At 47.6% G+C, this 19,180-nt stretch overlaps 1 long non-coding RNA gene across 3 annotated transcripts in view; it reads left to right on the top strand.

The window, feature by feature from the left end:
* The window catches only part of LOC134525632 (uncharacterized), a 141,096-nt gene extending 122,768 nt beyond the window's left edge, over nt 1–18,328 (top strand). For all 3 annotated transcript variants that reach the window (XR_010073820.1, XR_010073818.1, XR_010073819.1), the window contains 2 exons: nt 13,369–13,453; nt 14,401–18,328. This is a non-coding gene — a long non-coding RNA (uncharacterized LOC134525632). The remainder of the gene's footprint in view (nt 1–13,368; nt 13,454–14,400) is intronic.
* Nucleotides 18,329–19,180: the final 852 nt, after the last annotated feature.

The following is a 19,180-nucleotide window of genomic DNA, read 5'->3' on the forward strand; positions in this document are numbered from 1 at the left end:
TGCATCTAGTCAGCCCTCAGACAGGCATTAGTTCCAGGTAGGGGCCTTGAAGGGTATTGACAGCAAAGGCAAGCTTTTTTATTATCAAAGCTTCTTGGATTTTATTTTTCACCTTATTAACTAGAATACTTGGGTACAAACTGCAGCCAGTAGATCTCATGGACTCTGGAATTCTCAAGGACTCTGGAATTCGGATTTTGCTGAAGTGTATTCTTAAAACAGTGCTGCTGTTATCCCAGAGCCATGGTGGTGTTGGCTTAGAAAACTAGCTTTGTGGGTCACAGTTGACCTTCGTGCTGGAACGTATGTCTGGAAAGTTAAATTAAGAGCTCTATCAATACTTAGAGGAGGAGGCAGCGGGTAAATTATGACAAAGATGTGGTAAGGAGGCTTCTGGGCTTGGGAGAAACTGGTTTAGCACTAGCTCCAAGTCTAGGCAGTAAGGAGCACGGTAAGAGCAGGCTTTTGTGGCCCTGCGCTGAAATGAGAGGGCTATTTAATGAAAGAGGAGTTATCTGCAATATGCATGAGGTCTGTCTGGTTGGAAGGGGTGTGGGACCGGTGTGTATTGGTGAGCAGATTGCTTCTCTTACTCTGTAAAGTTCTTGTAGTTGCACACCTCTGACAGCAATCCTGCAGGGACTCCTCTTGCAGACTCTCAAGTACGTTTCCATTACTTTGTCCCTTGATGGTCAATGCTGACAGTACAGCGCGGACTATCAAATGGAATTGACAAACAGGAGGATGAGTTTGTATTGATTTCTGTGCTGTGACAGATTGTGCCACAGGCTAGTTTCAGTGTAAGGGCTAGAAATAAAATCTGGGAACTTCCCTTACTGTAATGCAAGTATGACTCGCAGAAGAATCTGGCCAGTGTCTTAGCTAAACATGCTGATATTAAATAAGTCTTCACCAGCCTTTAAAAATGAAAGTGTGCTTATGCAGAACTGTAACCAAACCCCATTTTTTGGCTATAAACTACAAGTCAATTTACTAATTTCAGACTATAGATTAGATACGACTTGCCAAAAGTAAGTATCAAAGCAGGTCACCATTGTGCATATGAGACAAGTTTTTACAGAGGCTCTGCTGATACTATCATGGTATTTTATGTTGTGCAAATTAATAGACTGTAAACTCGTTGCAATTTAGGACAAGTTAAATGTCTTTTTACTGTGGTCTTAAATACTATCCTACCTGAGTTGACTGGTTGCTTGTGGCTGTTAGTTTAAAAACACACACTTCTTGACAAACTGCCCTTGCTAGATTGGTGGCCTATGTTCAAATCAGTTGATTGGAAAAGAAATTTAGCCTTGTATTTGCTGTCTGCTGAAGCTGATCTGGTACACCGCAGTCAGGCTGACCTCCTGAAAAACCTCCCAGTTTGTTTAAATTCAATCAATAATTTGCCATTAACCGGCAGGCTGATCTTTGTATTCTGAGCTATGTACAAGTTAGATGCGTATCCTCAATAGACTTTCGACAAAACTTGCAATGAAAAGAGCAGTGTTTTCATTACAGCGCTCAAGCTTTAGACTGCCAGTGACGTTACTCGTTTATCATCATCCCCTATAAGAAATTCTGAATAAATACATGCTTATAGGTGCAGTTAACAAAGGACACAGAATAGTTTACCAGTACATACTACCAGTAGCACATACCAAGCTCCTGAAGTCCTGTTGCTTTCTGTAACCCTAACACTGGCTGGACTAAAAACTATATGAAGCAGTCCTTAGTTGCAGTGCTTCATAAAAAAAAAAAACAGAGCCAATTCTCATGTATTGAGTAGCTGTGGTCTTGTTTTTCATCAGTGCCAGTTTAGCATAATGCCACAATCTACAGCAAGAGACAAGTGAGTTGGTTTTGTTGGTTTTGTTTGTTTGTTTGTTTGTTTGTTTTTTATGCAACAGCTAGAAAAACTGCATGGAGTTACTGTTGAGAACGTGATGGGGTAATTTAGAATTCGGATTATTTCCTGAAAGGGCTGTACTTTAAAGCAACAGTTGTGGCAAATATAAATCTTTAATTTTCTATTGTACTTTCATGCTGCTCTCTAAAGCATTTAGTAAATGAAAAAACGTATTAAGCAGTACTTCGTCATCAAAACACTGAGACAAAAGATCACTTTTCAAATTTGTCAGCATGAGATTATTTTAATGAATGTCATGAATAATAGCAAGCTAAACTCCCCACCCTTGTGAGCCCTTCAGATTATTACCCACTTCTGGTCTTTCAGGTGGGAAGTGATGAGGTAGCAATGAGAGGCTCACAATCCTTTAAAAAAGATTTCAGGGCCTTAGGGCAACTGGTAAAGGGATCAGGAGCTCAGGTTGTGTTCTCCTCCATCCCTCTGATATCAGCGATGGACGAGGAAATATGTAGGAGGAGTCAACAGGTCCATTCATGGCTCCGGGGCTGGTGTCGTAGACAGGGCTTTGGGTTTTACGATCATGGCTTGGTATATGAGGCACCAGAGCTGTGAGTAGCCAATGGGATGCACTTATCCCAGAGGGGGAAAAGGATTCTGGGGCAGGAGTTGGCAGGCCTCACTGATAGGGCTTTAAACTAGATTTGGAGGGGGAAGGGGTCAATAATTTCATGCTTGCCTGTGACAAACAGTGGGGCAGCACATCGGGGGCAGAGGGATGGAGTCCTAGTAAAGGCTCTCAACTTGTTGCCCTAAGACAAGCCGGAGACGACGCACCGGGACACCCCGAGGGAATCAAGGGGGATTCGCGCAAGAGGGTGACATGGCCAGCCCAGCTGAAGTACCTCTACATGAATGCAGGCAGCTTGGGCAATAAACAGGATGAATTAAGGGCCACTATGCTGCTGGAAAGCCATGACATAGTGGCCATTACTGAAACTTGGTGGGATGATTCCCATGACTGGAATGTAGGGATAGATGGATACAAGCTCTTTAGGAAGGACAGGCAGGGTAGGAGGGGAGGAGGTGTTGCCCTCTACATCAGTGACCAGCTAGAATCGATGGAGCTCCACATGGGGAAGGATGAGGAGCTCGTTGAGAGTGTATGGGTTAAGATTAAAGGGAAGATAGGGGAAGGTGATGTTACAGTAGGGGTCTGCTACAGGCCACCTGACCAGCAGAGCCAAGCAGATGAGGCCCTCCATAGGCAGAAAGAAGTGGCTTTGGTCCTCATGGGGGATTTCAAGCCTGGTCCTCATGGGGGATTTCAAGCACCCTGACGTAGAATCACAGAATCACAGAATCATAGGGTTGGAGGGGACCTCTGGAGATCGTCCAGTCCAACCCCCCTGCCAGAACAGGGTCACCTAGAGCAGGTGGCACAGGAACGCGTCCAGGTGGGTTTGGAATGTCTCCAGAGACGGAGACTCCCCCACCTCTCTGGGCAGCCTGTGCCAGGGCTCTGCCACCCTCACAGGAAAGAAGTTCCTCCTCATGTTTAGGTGGAACTTCCTATGCTCACGTTTGTGCCTGTTGCCCCTTGTCCTGTCCCCGGGCACCACTGAAAAGAGCCTGGCCCCATCCTCCTGACACCCACCCTTTAAGTATTTATAAGTGTTGATAAGATGCCCCCTCAGCCGTCTTTTTTCCAGACTGAAGACACCCAAATCCCTCACTCTTTCTTCATAAGAGAGATGTTCCAGTCCCCTCAGCATCTTGGTAGCCCTTTGCTGTCCCCTCTCCAGCAGTTCCCTGTCCTTCTTAAACTGGGGGAGTCCAGAACTGGACACAATACTCCAGGTGCGGTCTCACCAAGGCAGACTAGAGCGGGAAGATGACCTCCCTCCACCTGCTGGCCACCCTCTTCTTGATGCCCCCCAGGATGCCATTGGCCTTCTTGGACATGAGGGCACATTGCTGGTCATCATGGTCATCTTGTTGTCCACCAGGACTCCCAGGTCTCTTTCCACCGAGCTGCTCTCCAGCAGGTCACCCCCAACCTGTACTGGTGCATGGGGTTATTCCTCCCCAGGTGCAGCACCCTACAGTCGCCCTTATTGAATTTCATAAGGTTCCTTTCTGCCCAAATCGCCAACCTGTCCAGGTCTCTCTGTATGGCAGCACAGTCTTCCGGTGTGTCAGGCACCCCCGCTAGCTTTGTGTTATCAGCAAACTTGCTGAGGGTGCGCTCTATCCCCTCATCCAGGTCATTGATGAATATACTGAGGAGGACTGGACACAGTACTGACCCCTGGGGAACACCGCTCGTCACTGACCTCCAACTAGACTCTGTGCCCCTAATCACGACCCTCTGAGCTCTAGACATCTGCTGGAGGGACAACAGAGCAAGGCTCCAGCAATCCAGGATGTTCCTGGAATGCATAGATGACAACTTCCTCCTCCAAATGGTAGAAGAACCAACAAGAAAAGGTGCTATGCTGGACCTTGTTCTCACCAACAGGGAAGGGCTGGTGACCAACGTGAGGCTCAGGGATAACCTGGGCAGCAGTGACCATGAAGCAATAGAATTTAAGATCCTCAGGGCAACTAGGAGGGTATATTCCAAGCTTACGACCCTGGACTTCAGGCATGCAGACTTTGATTGCTTCAGGGATCTGCTGGCCAAAGTGCCATGGGACAAAGCTCTAGAGGGAAGGGGGGCCCAGGACAGCTGGTCAGTATTCAAGGATCACCTTCTTCGTGTCCAGGAGCAAACTATACCGACAAAGAGGAAGGCAGGAAAGAATGCTAGGAGACTTGCCTGGATGAACAGGGAGCTCCTGGACACATTGTCACACAAAAAGAAAGTTTATAAGGAGTGGAAGAAAGGACAGCTGGAATGGGGGGCATATAAGGAAGATGTCCAAACAGCAAGAGACCTGGTGAGAAAAGCTAAAGCTCAGTTAGAATTAAATCTAGCCAAGGAGATCAAGGGAAACAGCAAAAATTTCTATAGGTACATTAATGGTAAGAAGACGACTAGAGAGTGTGTGGGCCCCCTCATAAAGGAAACGGGGGAGCTGGTGACAAGTGATATGGAAAAGGCCAAGGTTCTCAACGACTTCTTTTCCTCAGTCTTCACTGGCAAGGGCTCCAGCCACACTCCCGGAGTCACAGAAGACAATGGCAGGGGTTGGACAGAACTGCCCATCATAAGTGAAGATCAGGTTCGTGACCATCTGATGAACCTGAAAGTGAGCAAGTCCATGGGACCTGATGGGATACACCCACCGGTACTGAAGGAACTGGCAGATGAGGTTGTAAAGGAAGTCATATAAATTAATAGGAGAACAGAGCTCACGTCTGGGGGAAAAAAAAAGAAATACGAATCATAGAATTGTTAGGGTTGGAAGGGACCTTAAAGACCATCTAGTTCCAGCCCCCCTGCCCTGGGCAGGGACACCTCCCACTAGATCAGGTTGCTCAGAGCCCCGTCCAGCCTGGCCTTAAAAACTTCCAGGGATGGGGCTTCCACCACCTCTCTGGGCAACCCGCTCCAGTGTCTCCCCACCCTCATGGTGAAGAGCTTCTTCCTAACATCCAGTCTGAATCGACTCATCTCTAGTTTTAATCCATTCCCTCTAATCCTACCATTACCCAATGTCCTAAAAAGTCCCTCACCAGCTTTCTTGTAGGCCCCCTTAAGATACTGGTAGGCCACTATAAGGTCTCCTTGGAGCCTTCTTTTCTCCAGACTGAACAACCCCAACTCTCTCAGTCTGTCCTCATAGGAGAGGTGCTCCAGCCCTCTGATCATCTTCGTGGCCCTTCTCTGGACACGTTCCAGCACATCCATATCTCTCTTGCAGTAGGGGCTCCAGAATTGGATGCAGTACTCCAGGTGAGGTCTCACAAGAGTGGAGTAGAGGGGGAGAATCACGTCCCTCGACCTGCTGGTCACACTTCTCCTGATGCAGCCCAGGATATGATTGGCTTTCTGGGTTGCTAGTGCACACTGACGGCTCATGTTGAGCCTGTCGTCCAGCAGCACCCCCAACTCCTTTTCTTCAAGGCTGCTCTCAAGCCAGTCACCACCCATATATCGGTGCTTGGGATTGCCCCGACCCAGATGGAGGACCTTGCACTTGGTCTTGTTGAACTTCATGAGGTTGACATGGGCCCATACCAAATGAATTAATACAGGTGACAAATGACTGCTGGAAATGTACTTTTAATGTTAGTTCTGTACAGTTTTTTAAGCAGTGGTGGTGGTGGGATCAAGGGGGAAGGGATATTTTGCCCCTCTGTTTTCATTTAGAGGTTGCTTTCTTGAATTCCTTTTCACAAGCTCAGAGTAACATGGTCTAACCTTATTCCTGACCCACTTCAAGCAGGAGCCTAGAGACCTCCTTAGGTCCTTTCCAACCTGATTTTTCCTATGATCCTAAGAACAAACACAAATAAGGTTCCATACATTTCTATGAATGTAAGTAGTTCAAATTTATGGCAGCTATGCTGTAGTGATTTTTCTACACGATGCAGGGTCTTGCTCATGTTTCTAACTTGCAATCATTTAACTGGCCTGAAGGGATTAATTGATTGAATTTTAAGTTGAAATTCCAATGACCTTTTATTCACTGGCCACATGTAGCGAGCCAATGTTTAAAAATGAAACTCGGTTATAGTCACTGCTTGTGCCCCAAACCGTATTTCCTACTGACAGCGAGCCATACTAGTGACATGTGATGGTTGGCCCACTTTTCTCCAGGCATTCAAATTGTCCATTTCTTCCTCATGCTGATGCATGTAATTTTAGGTACAAACTGGATGATTAAACACCCGCAAGTTTCCACAGTTTACTTGTTACATTTTTCTTCAGTTATTCAAAGATACTCAACTGTATCTTACACGAGCCTCTTAATGTAGAAGAGGTGTCCCACTGGGGACAACACGGGAGGATATATGCGTATATTTTTACACAAAGAAACATCTTCTCAATGCACTTGACTCTAATGTGTCAAGAAACCTCAAATTTAGCTGTGGTGCTACAGAATGCAGCAGGCCTTTCAAAGACTTAAAAATGCAATAGAAGCTTAAGCAAAAAGCTTCAGATACCCTTGTGCTTGGAGGCTGGAGAACTGAAGACACTGCGTAAGACAAAATGTTCATATCCTGATCGCTTTGCCTCAGGCTCACTGAATCCTGAGTGAATTTATGAAGTATATTTGTTTTTGCCATGCTAGAACCAGTTTTTGTAATTATTTCTAGATGTAACTCTGAAATTATTCAGAATTGGAAGAGTGACCTATCGATAAACAGCTCTCATTTTCTGTTGCAAGCTGCAACAGTCTAGGGAGTTGGTCTTACAGAACAGATAGCCTAGTGAATTTTTTGAGGCGGATTCTGTCATTTGAGGGCCATATCACAGCTGGTTTTGAGCAGACAGAGGTAGTTGACTTAAAACTATTACTTTTACAGCTGGGAGAGCTGGTTCTGTACCGCTCTCTCAGTCGACACTACAGCTTTGCATGGAAAAAATCCTCAGCGCAGAACAGTGAAATGAAGCTGTCATTACTGACCTTTAAGAACTAAAAAATTTCTGTGCCTGACAGTGCCTCGCTGAACTCAAGAGTGTTTTTGTATGATAGACACTTGAATGCTAGACACTTGAATGCAGTCAGTGATATCTGGATGCGTCACAAGTGTGTATTTGCTCTTAAAATACTGAGAGAATAGCTACTTTAGATTGGCAGAGCAGGGACATCTGTGAATAGACTGTGTGCAGGCAATTTACCATGGATAATATTTCAGGAAAGTGCTCTTGCGCTGCTATTCAGTGAGATTTGCATGCCTGCAAAATGTCTTATTATCTTCCTGATTCCTTTTCTCCTTCTCTCATGAATGAAGCCTCCATTTGCCTCAATGGCAAAGTCTCCATATTTGCCTCAATGAAGGCTTTGTTTTTGTCTTCAACATTCAGCACAAACTTTTCTGGTGATCAGAATGAAAAATGCTATCATAACAGAGGTTTTTATTCGCAGACTGCCAGTTTAGGAATATTGCTTACTGGCTTGTGGACCTGAGTGTTTAAATCCTTCTTCCTCTTTTGGAAGATTATTTTCTGCTTTTGGAAAGATTATTCTGGTACTATGTGTAAGACTTGAGCACTTTTCACTTTTTTTGGATACTTGGGTGTGTCGTATTGCGTATGTTTTTCATTGCTCCACGCAGGACAAACAGGGAGGCTTGTTCAGCGCCACAAAGCATGAGCGGCAGCGCTCAGTAGCATCGCTGTGTTTTACTGACAGTCCAAAAAGAAAGGAGGAGGACTGACTTCACACTGCAACACTTGCTGTTATAATCTGTCTAATAGGGAAGTATATTTAACTGGTACAATCTCTGTCCTTGGTAATTTAGAGAAACTCAGTGGGGAAACACACACTTACTCAAGGGAGTTATTATATGGGAGCTTCCTGTAAATGTGTCTCAAAAGCGTTTTCTAATAATAAGATAAATAACTTGGGCGACTGTTCCCAGAGTCTATACTGATGTGCTGAGATGTTTAATTTTCTGTGAATATGGGCCGCAGATATAATAGAGACAGAGGATGATGAGGCTTTCTCTTTTTTAGCTCTCTGCTGCACTGTGAATTCAGTTTTAGAATGGATTCAGTGTTAGAAGCGGTTGACTAGAAGCACGTATTCAATACAGTTGATCGGAGGGCTGAAATATGGGAGAAACATGTCAAAAGAGAACAGGGGAGAACGGGAGCTTTTGACCAGTGGAAACTTCTATTTCCATATTATCTCCAGCCTAACTGCAGAATAAATTATTTCCTCCAAGCCTTACTACTGTACAGATGTTACTGCAGATGGCACCATCTTTGCCAAAAAAAAGCTTGTAAATATGCACAAGGAATGTAATCAGTTAGGTTTAACTTCCAATAACAGTTGTTCAAAAGAAATGAAAGAATGCTGCATGTTTCTGTTTTCTTCCCATATGTTCTCTCTCAGCTGGAATTCAGGGTTCTCCAAAAGAAAAGTTGTGTTTTCACCCATCATCCCAGGCACTTACGAATAACATAATAGGAAGGCTGGGCATCTACTCTACCAGGGATCCAGGAAATATTTTCTAAATTCTGTTACAGTAGAATGAAAACCTTGAGCTGTATCTAGGGTCTAAGAGAAAGGAGGTTATATATGGCATTATTTTTCTGTTCTCTGATAGAAGCTATTGTCTGACTTCGCTACAGCCATGGCTTTATAATTGTTGGAAGTAATTTGCCCAGATTAATGCTCTCTGTTCAGTTCGTTTAATGTGACTTAATTTCATAACACTACAGGCTTTATCAGTAGTCAAAATAACCCCTTGAAAACCCCAGGAGGCAAAAATGCTTGACGAGTTTAGCTGTTGAGCCTGGATGATGCTGCTTCATGAAAAATGAAGTAATTGTTTTGAGGGAAAGAACCATCAGAAAATTACTGGGTCTATCAGAATTCTTTGTCTTTTATCAGTCATGTAATTTGGCCGTAACTTGGCTTTTATTTTTAGGTTTATCACAATGCCTTTTTTTGTGTCTCTGGTAATACAGGAGTATTGTGAGTCTTCCCTAAGCCTATGCTACAAAGTGTCATACAGTTAGTTACCCATAAAAAAAAAACACTCACCGAATTTTTTTATTGGCTTGAATTTGGGATATTACCTATTACAAACACGCACATATAAAGGCACTTGTATTTTCTGTTTCAGCTTCAAGTTGAAAGTGTCAGCTTACATAAGATCATAAAAGCTGCTGTTGTTTGATTATTATTTTTTTGTTTACTCTTCTTTTCCTAAAAAGAATTGCTTTCTGGCACAAACAAGTACCCTTAAGTGTTCTGCTCTGCATAGCCAGTATAGTTGTTCTCATTAGCTTTCTCTACATACCTCGTATAGTTGTTTGCAATAGCTATAGCAAAGGAATTGTGAGTAGTTAGGAATGTTGGTAGTATCCTTTTATCCTTAGGTGTGGTAACAGATACTCTCAGTTCTGCCCTGGAACCCATTTATACCAGCAATAGGTATCAGTTAGTTAACTGTCTTGCCTTTGACTAATCAGTCTGCTGATTCTGAATGATAAAAGTAACCTTTGATTTGAGTTAATATAATCTCACATGTAATTCAGCATTGTTTTGAGACCATTTTTCTTGAGGCTGGTCATACAAAGCATCGTTCAGTGCTTCCATTTAGGATAGGAAAAGGCCATTGGAATTGTAAACGCATTAAACCTGTTAATAGTGTAGGAGACTTCTCAGAAATAACATTTTTCAGACAGAAGCTACTATTCTGCACCCCCCCACCTTCCCCTCCACCCCCCCCCCAAAAAAAAAAAGAAAGAAAAAGTTGTAAAACAACTGTAGTAGCATTTCCAGGTTTTCACCTGGCTTAAGTGGTTATTGCTTTGGGTTGATGGTTTAGCCCTCAGTGTTTGCCATATATTGCCAGGAGTTTATGACTTACAGGATATTGCTGTGATCAATGGCTTATGGTTTATCGATTACTCTCAGGCCTCATGCTTTATCATTTAGGATTCATACTCGATGTTTAGCATTTTATGGTTTGCTAAAGTAAATTATAAACTCATGAACGATACAACTCTTGAACTCCAACCCTTAAGTAAGATATGTAGTCTTCTTGCCTCACTATCCAGGGTTCGTCTCTCTGTGGTCTGATTCAAGAACTGGTTTTGATAGCTTCATTACGTGCACTCAGACTTCTGAGGAAATTGCTAAACTGTTGGAGAGAGCTGTAAGGAAGTACGTACTGTGTAGCCATGAAAGATAGTGGAAGCACAGACATGAGCCTGAAACGGGGCTGGGTAGTACCTCAGGGATTTGAGAAAGAAGGTTCGTGGTGGTTACCCACCCACAGAAAGCACTGAAATAGTAAAAATCTCAATAATTTTGAAGGAAAACTTGAGGAATTGCCAGCTAGCATCTCAGAAACACAGGGAGCAGAAGCCAGTCTTTCTCTGGCCAATAGCTGTCTGGGCAGTGGCATTTCTTTGGACTTCATCGCGTGGTCATGAAGAAAATGGGCAGTGAGCATATTAATGCTCATCCTGCTAGCCCACTAAATCTTAGTTCTTGTTTGTATGTGATAATGATTCTGCTTTATACTCTGAACTTGTGTAGGTGCTCCTTGTGTGCTGCTTGCACACAGTAAAAGTTGTCCTGGACAAGCTGTCCCGCAGACAAGGTTATGCAGCATCTCTGAGGCCACTGAGGATTGTAGGAGGGAGCGCTGCCGGCATCTGTTGGATTAGTGTAGGGTTCATGGGGATTCTTTGGTATCTTTGGCTGGGGGCAGTGGGGTGGGTGGAATCCAGGTAACGCACGGATCAACACCCCCACTCTAACCAGTGTTTTCTCCTGCTGCGTCAAGGACTGCATGCTAATTGATACTGGGACTCCTCTTTACTTAGCTAATGAAGCCCACAGAATAGATCAAACACTGGAGTGCGGGAAGGGGTGGGTGGGAAGGGGTCAGATGGGACATCCCTGTGTAAACCCCGCCCAGGTATTTCTCTCTTAAGAGGTGCTCCTGGAGAGAGAAAGGAGATGCAAGAAGAGACTCTTATCTCCTGAGACTCTTCTTTCTCCTTCAGTAGTCATATTAATCAATATATACTATAGTTTATTTGATCACCTTTATGCCAGGGAGCACAAAGCACTCAAAATTGAACCTTGCCTGAGTGTGGGGCTAGTTTTCCCTTGCCTGTGGCAGATAAGATGTATTTCTTCTCTGCATTAACTTGAGGTTTTTATTGTACAAGTTTTTCACAAAATCTAGGCAGAACTGCTGTCACAGTAACCCTGTGAGACGGGCAGCGTGACAGAAGAAATATTTATAGAGTGTGAGTGGACAACTCAAAAGTCAGTGTAGCATGACACACACCTTCTAAGGTCTTAATTTCTTCCTCCACAAACTTCGTGTCCGCAGCAGGACTGCAAAATTAAAAGCTGAGTTGTAATGAGAAACAACAAGAATCTCATAACACTGCAGGACATCAGAACTTACTGTTGCCTTGTTGTCTCTTCAAGATAAAGGCTGAAGTCACTTCTGATGCTTGGCTTACACATTTTCAGTCTATACTTTTAATTTAATTAGCAGAGATGTCCATCTAACGCTCGTCCTGCACAGTGTTAGCGCTGGTATCCATTAAAAAAGTAAGAATCTCTCTGCACAGGAGATACCACGTCAGACAACAGTGCAGAGATGTAATTCGGAACACCTGCTTTAGAATCGAGTCACGATCACACTTTAGACTCTTTAGAATCGAGTTATGGTACCACTTATGAAATGAGAGTCTAGCTTGCAGCCTGCAGCACAGCAAAGCAGTAAAGAAACAACTTTTCAAGCAGCAGATGGGTCAAACCTTGCACCCTGACACCTGCCTAGTACCTCAGAGCACCAGACCAGCCTGGAAGCGAAGCCCCTTCCTGCCTTCAAAGCTCTGGCACCCCTTGGCCGCAGCTCCACCGCTGCTCCTGGAGACTTCCTTCGCTTCCTTACCCATCCCAGCATCTCCCACCAAGTTCCAGAGCGAGAGCCGTCTGGCGCTGGCTTGGCATGCAGCCAGCGTTTTCTCACGGCATCCCATCCTGATGTCTCAAGACATTCTCAAACGACATTATCATCTTCGAACTTTTAACAAATCTTCCCTTAGAATTGCCTAAAAACCAGCCCAGTCCCTCCCCTTGTCTTCAGAATTCCCACAAGGGTCGTTCTTTCGTTCCATGGCGCCGCTGGGCGGTGGCGGGGCCGCTCCCCGCAGGCCGACCGAGACCCCGCCCCGCGCGCGGCCGCCAGCCGGGGGGCAGCTCCTCTGCGGCGGGGGGCGGCCGGGGCCGGGGCCGGGGGACGGGACAGCGGGGCGGGGGCCGGGGGCGCGGCCGAGTCCTGCCCTCGGTCCCGCAGGTTTTTCTCCAATAAGCTCCTTTCCCCTCGCTCTCCCTGCCTCTTCTTCTCTCTTTCCTGCGCTTCCCACCTGCTTTTTCGCCTTCTTCCCTTCCTCTCCCCACCCCTTCCCCACTCGATTTCTTCTGTCCTTCTTTCCTTTCCCTCCATCACCCCCTTTTTTCCTGACATCCTTTCTCCTCTGTCTCCTCCGCCCTTCTCCCCTTTCTCTCACACTGGCCCCCCATTTCTTCTTCTCCCCCCTTTCCCTCATCATACAAATTCACCTTCCCTTGTCCCTCCCATCCTTCTTTCTTTTCTGTTTGCTTTCTTCCTCATCTTTCCCTCTTTCTGTCACCCCTTCCTTCAGATCCTCAGGTCTCCAGGCCTTGACAGCCAGGGACCATGCCTACCCCCACGTACAGACTGGAGGTGCCAACTAAAGTGAGCACCAACTAAATCCTGCCTCAAAACACCTAAGGTGTGCTTAAACCCCAGCTCAGTGCTCCCAAACCAGCTCTCAAAGAATGAGACCAGGCTGGGTACATTTTTTTCTTTTGCAGGGTAGTCCTCTGAGGACCAAAAACTTGGAAGAGAAACAGTCTGACCTGATTTGTCCATTTCAGTGATGTATTTCTAAGGAAATAGGTAAGTATAGAAGGGGCCTAGAAGGGGTAGCAAACAGGAAAGGAAAGAGCAAGGAGTGTTTGACAGAGGAAAAGCTAACTAAATGACCTCAGTACTTAAGCCATTAAAAGCTGAAGGAATGTTGGTTAAGCATTGTTTATAGGAAGGTCTGAGAGAGCATAGCACACAAGGAATGGAAAAATACCATGGATGAACCCAAAGTTTTGCCTCAGGCCTGCAAGCGGGCTTTTGGCATGGAGTCCTTGTTCTGAGGCCAGGCACGTCAGTGTGGGTTGGGCGCTGTGTGCTGGGCAAGTGAGGGGTGAGCAGGGCTAGATCTTGGTGAGGGCTGCTCTGTGACAAACTCACATGGAGAGAAATGGGAGATGGGTCTAAAGGAATAAGGGGTGTGGGCTTTTCATCTCCAAGGAGGTCCCTAATGTGTCCACTGGCATCCCCCGCAATGTCCTTGAAGACAGGGCTTCTTCTGGGGTCGCCAGGGACTTGTGCTACAATGTCAGTAGGCACAGGTAGTACCCAGGTCACCGTTACCCACACGCACTTAGAACCCCTCTGGTAGGTAGCCCCCACCTTGACCTGCTGCTTGCAAACTCATTGAGCCCAAGGGCTCCGCAGGTGCCACTCAAACCAACCCCAAAGCCCCTGGTCACTAAAACCTGCTTAAATACCACTACTAGCCTCTGAAGTCCTTGGACCTCAAAACGACCCCCACACCTGAACCATCCCCCTCCTACAATCTCAAAACTCCCCCTAAGGCCTGCCCAAGACCACCAATGCCTTTGATGGCACCCCTGAAGCCTGCTTCACCCCACCATCCGCAATTCTGTCTTCATTCCCCTTAAGTCCACCTCCAAACAATGCTCCAGTACTCCCAGCAACCGCAAACCACCTACAATCCTGCCCCCAAAACACCACGACTGCAGATGTCTCTTCATCTCCCTTCACAGCTTGGAGTCAGCTTCTTGGTGCTTACATGGTCCTGTACGCCCTTGGTCCTGTGCTGCATTAGAATGGGATGGATGGCTGGACACGGCAGGGACTGAGGCATAGGCCATTCAGAGACCCAGCAGAGGATGCGTCGCTCCCTGGAGTTCACAAGCATTTCCTTTTCCCATTGCAGTAAGACAAGCACAAGCTAGCTCTTGACTTCACTTTTTTGTCAGTGAATGCTGATGTTAGATTACATCAGGGGAAAGCATGAGGCTTGGCCAGGTGGCTGCCAGCCTGTTCAGCCCCAACTTAGGCCATGCTGGAGGCTGATGTGCTTCCCACTATGCTCAGACTGTATTGGGGTCCTCCTTGCTGCCTGCAACAGGACTGCATCAACTCTGCAGTCCCCTAGCACTGCGGCACAGCTGTTTTGTTGGATGAGCATGGGGCTATCAGAGGCAAAAGGGAGCAGAGCGTAGTCCCTTACTTCTCTGGAAGGCATGACTTTTCTCAACCTAGCATGCTCCCTGCAGTGTTACTCTGGCTTCTTACGGTCAGTCAGCTGTCTCTCTCCTGGCAGCACATCCACTTGCCCTGGCCCAAGAAGGAAGGGGAGAAAAAGTGCATTGAAACCAACAGCAGCTTCTGGATTCGTTAGTCAGCTCTCTTCATGAATCACACCTGCTTTAGTGGGGCACCATTAGGCCTTTGAGTATGGAAGGAGCAGGCAGGGTGTGAGGAAGGATGGAGGCTGCAAGCGGAAGCTCCAAGGAGTGAGTGGAGTTACCTGAGCAGGTTGTTCAGCGGGCGGGACATGGGCTGGGCTGGGCTGCTTGGATCTGTAGTGGGGTCTTGGGTGCAGGTTTGTGGTTACCTGTGCGTGTTGCGAGAGGTTCCTGATGGGTAGTGTGTGGAGGAGATGGGATGCTGTGTGTATGCATCTGGGCTGCTGGGTACGTCGTGGTGCTGAGGGGAGTGTCCGTGCTTGCCTGCAGGATTACTGCACAGTGCCTTTCTCCATGGTGGTGTCTGCCTTGTCAGCCGTACCAGTGTTCATGGAGAAGTGTGCATGCACCAATGTCTGCATGTGGAGGAGGAGGCTGTTATGCCTTCGGTACCCTACCCATCCCGCTTTCCCTGGTCGTGGTGTCCGTCTGTCAGACAGGTGGAGAAGTTAACTCTCTATGGGTGGGTTTATGTGCCTGTGTTCGTGCTGGCGGTGAGGCAGAGCTGCTCCCTCACTGTGCCTACGCCAGGGGTGCAGGATGTCTCTGCCTGCATGCATGTGCCTGCATGCACTTGCATCCTTTATGGTGCAGGGGGCTCTTCCCCTGATTCTGTGTGCCTGTGGAGGTGTTCTGGGGTCTTCAGAGCAGGTTTTTCCAGGTCCTCTACGGCTATTTTTGCTTCCACGGAGCCTGGAATCCCTGAAATGCTCTGGGCACCTCTGTCGGGCAGTTCCAACGGCCTGTGGTGGGACACTTGTGGCTCTGCGGTAGTGTGATCTCTCTCTGTCACTTTGCCAGGCTCTCTGGGGCTTTTACTCACTTTTGAGCTCTGTTCTCGGTGTGGGGGAGCTCATTTGGGGTCTGCAGGGCAGTTCCTACCACTGCGCTGCCACATTTAGGCAGGTGCAGGGGTGATCTTGGGTGCTTGATGCTTTTGGTGGTTCCCCGGGGCCATGGCAGGGTGCCTTGAGGTCTTTGCCGTGTTTTTTGGACAGCTTGGCGATGCCCAAAGCTGGTATGTCTTGGGAGAGTTGTTTTAGAGTCTTTGAGTTCCTTCCCACAGGTTTGCTGAGCAGGCAGCCTGTCCCTGGGACACCGCGCAGGGGCAGCAGGAAGCGGGGCAGCACACTGCGACTCGGGCTGAGAGCGCTCCTACGCACGCGTAAGTGAGCAGAGCTCCTCGGAGCGCTGCGGTGGTACCGCCGCCGGCCGTCCCCTCCCGGGCCACCGCTTCGCCGGCCCCGCTCCGCTGCGTGACGTGCGGCCCGGCCGGCTCAGGCCTCGCCCGTGCGCCGCGCCCCCTGGTGGCGGGCAGCGGCACTGCAGACCACCGGGTGGCGCACGCGCGTTTTCACGGAGGGCGCCCGGTGGTGCCCCCTCTCGTTTGCGCTCGGGTACTGCCGGTGGTCGCATTGCGCATGCGGCATGTCATCTGATTGGCTCGCTTCGCCACGTGATTTTTGCGGCATGCGCAGTGCGCGTGGTCGCGCGCACCGCTGCGTGCCCGCGTGCGGGGCGGCCGGCCGGTGTGCCCGTGTGGCGCTGGTTTGGCGCCGGCGCCCGTACGCGTGCGCGTTCCGGTGCCAGGGCGGCCGCCGGCCGTGCCCGTATGCGCAGTGCAGCGGGCGGGCGCTGGGAGGTGGCGGCCGCGCCCGGTGGCCGCCGGCGCCGCTCGTCCTTGCTGGTCGGCGTGCTCCCTGCTGCCGTTCTGCCTTAGAAGAAACGCGGCCGGGCCGCGCCGTGCTGCCCCGGCGACGGGAGCGCGGGTTGGTGCTGCTCGCCTAAGGTCGGAGCCCTTCACGTGCGATTGCCTGTGGCTTAGGGCTGTCTTTTGGTCCCTTTTTTTTGGTAGTAACAGGCGATTTTCCTAATGTCGCGACACCAACAAAACAGGAATATAAACAGCACTTGCAGCGTGAATCACCACGTTGACGTTCATAGTTTATGTGTGCTGCATTTTTAAAGGCAATGAACTAATCTGTTTAGTCTGTTGCTTTTTAAAGAGTTGTATGTTTTGTGTTCTACAGTGATGAATCTTGAAAATAATGATGTGTGTCCGATAGTAATATCGGTAGTGAAAATTTTGGAAGTTTTCTCTGTAATCTTTGGTGCTGAATTACGGACGTGTTTAAAAACTATTGACAAACCATTTTGTGGAGAAGGAAAAAAACACATAGCAAAGAAATGTACCTATGTGTGAAATTCTCAGGTAGGGTAGCTCGCTATAAGACAAATCATTAGGTAATCACTTGAACCATAGATCATCATACATTGCAGTCACATGGAAGTAACACACTTGTTCTTCACAAAATTCTTTTTGTGAGGAATTCTAAGCAAAGTTTTCTGTATCTTATTAAAGCAAGTCAACCGCAAATACAAATATTTAATTATTTATTAACTATGTAATATACAGAGATATATATTTTACACCAATATTTTAAAATGGAAGATAATAAAATTAATGTAGTTGACTAGAGATGACTATTTGGAAGACGTCAGAAGGGAAACCTGACCTTTTTAAGTATTAATCCTTGTGCTATATACGCTATCTAGAAACTGGATACATGAAAATTGTATTGTAGTGAGACTGCAGTATGGCACCTTGCTGAATTCACAATATGCATAGAAGCAAACTAAATTGATTTTTCAAGATTCATTTTGGTATTTGGCAAAATTGTTAATTTGTGCAATAATGTGATTTTTAATGTGAATGCCATTATGTTCTCACAATTATTTTAGCCTGGAGAATAATAGATTAAAATAGTGATTTCTCAGGGTTTTTACAGTTAGGAGCTGTAATTTAACCAAAAGTGTGCTAATTACAAGTAGATCCCAAGCTGCATCTTACAGGCTTATTATTAGTCTTCTTTGAGTAGCAGATTATTAAAGACATACTTGTTTTGTTCTATATTGCCATTCAAGTATGTAGTATATAGGTGGTAATATTATTAGTGTCACATTATACTTGTGAGACTGTGGTCACCATCAGACCCTAAATAAATATGGAATTTTTACTCATATTAATTTATGGAAGCCGTTAATGTTTTGAGTGTACAGACAGAAATGATTTTGTGAATGAAATTGTTCTTAATGCAAAGCATTATTTTTAATGCGTACTGACTTAATTGTAGTTAACTGTTTAAAATTGTTAATGCTTTTCTATACTGTAGCGTTTATGCAGTGGTTTATCGAAGTCATGTAATTATTTTTATTAACAACATGGAAATAAAATCTTGAACTTTAGTTGTGAGCTGTATTGTGTCTAGAGACTTGCTGGAGGCGAGCCGGGCCCTCGGCGCCGCCTCCCCGCGCCCTCGGCGCCGCCTCCCCGCGCCCTCGGCGCCGCCTCCCCGCGCCCTCGGCGCCGCCTCCCCGCGCCCTCGGCGCCGCCTCCCCGCGCCCTCGGCACCGCCTCCCCGCGCCCTCGGCGCCGCCTCCCGCCCTCCCACGGCCCCGCCTCCCGCCTGCCCGCGTCTCCGCGCCCTCGGCCCCGCCTCCCGCCTTCCCTCAGCCCCGCCCCGCCGCGCTCTCGCTGCCGCCTCCCCCCCGTGGCCAAAGCGCGGTACTGCAGCGCCGGCCCCCCACGGGCGGCTGCCGGTCGCCATTCTCGGCGGCGGGGGAAGGCCGGGACCACCGGGGAGGCGAGCCGACCCCCCCTGGCCGCCCGGGGCTGTCTGGGCGGGAAGCTTCAAATTGCCCGCTGGCAGGCTACCAGGGAGCTGGAGGTAATCCGGGTCCGGGCAGCCCCAGGGAGTTACACGAGAGCGGACAGAAGGCAAGAGGAGAAGAAGGTGGACCCGGGTTTATTTTGTGCTGTCGCACATAAATCTATAAAGTTTTTAAGGAGAAAAATCCAGGTTTTAGTAAATCCGCTTCCGCGTCAGTCCCAGTGCCACGGCAATAGCCCGGCAAGCCCGCCGCGGCGTCTTCACCATGGCAACCGTTGCTGGGCAGATGGGCGGGAGGATGGGCCAATCAGAGCGCGGGCGCCCCGCTCCCATTGGTCGGATCGCCTCGCCGCGCTTCCATTGGTCGGATCGGCTTGCCAGGGCTGGGGCAGCGCAGGGAT

This window comes from Chroicocephalus ridibundus, chromosome 20 (assembly GCF_963924245.1).
Source record: "Chroicocephalus ridibundus chromosome 20, bChrRid1.1, whole genome shotgun sequence".
Lineage (NCBI taxonomy): Eukaryota > Metazoa > Chordata > Aves > Charadriiformes > Laridae > Chroicocephalus > Chroicocephalus ridibundus.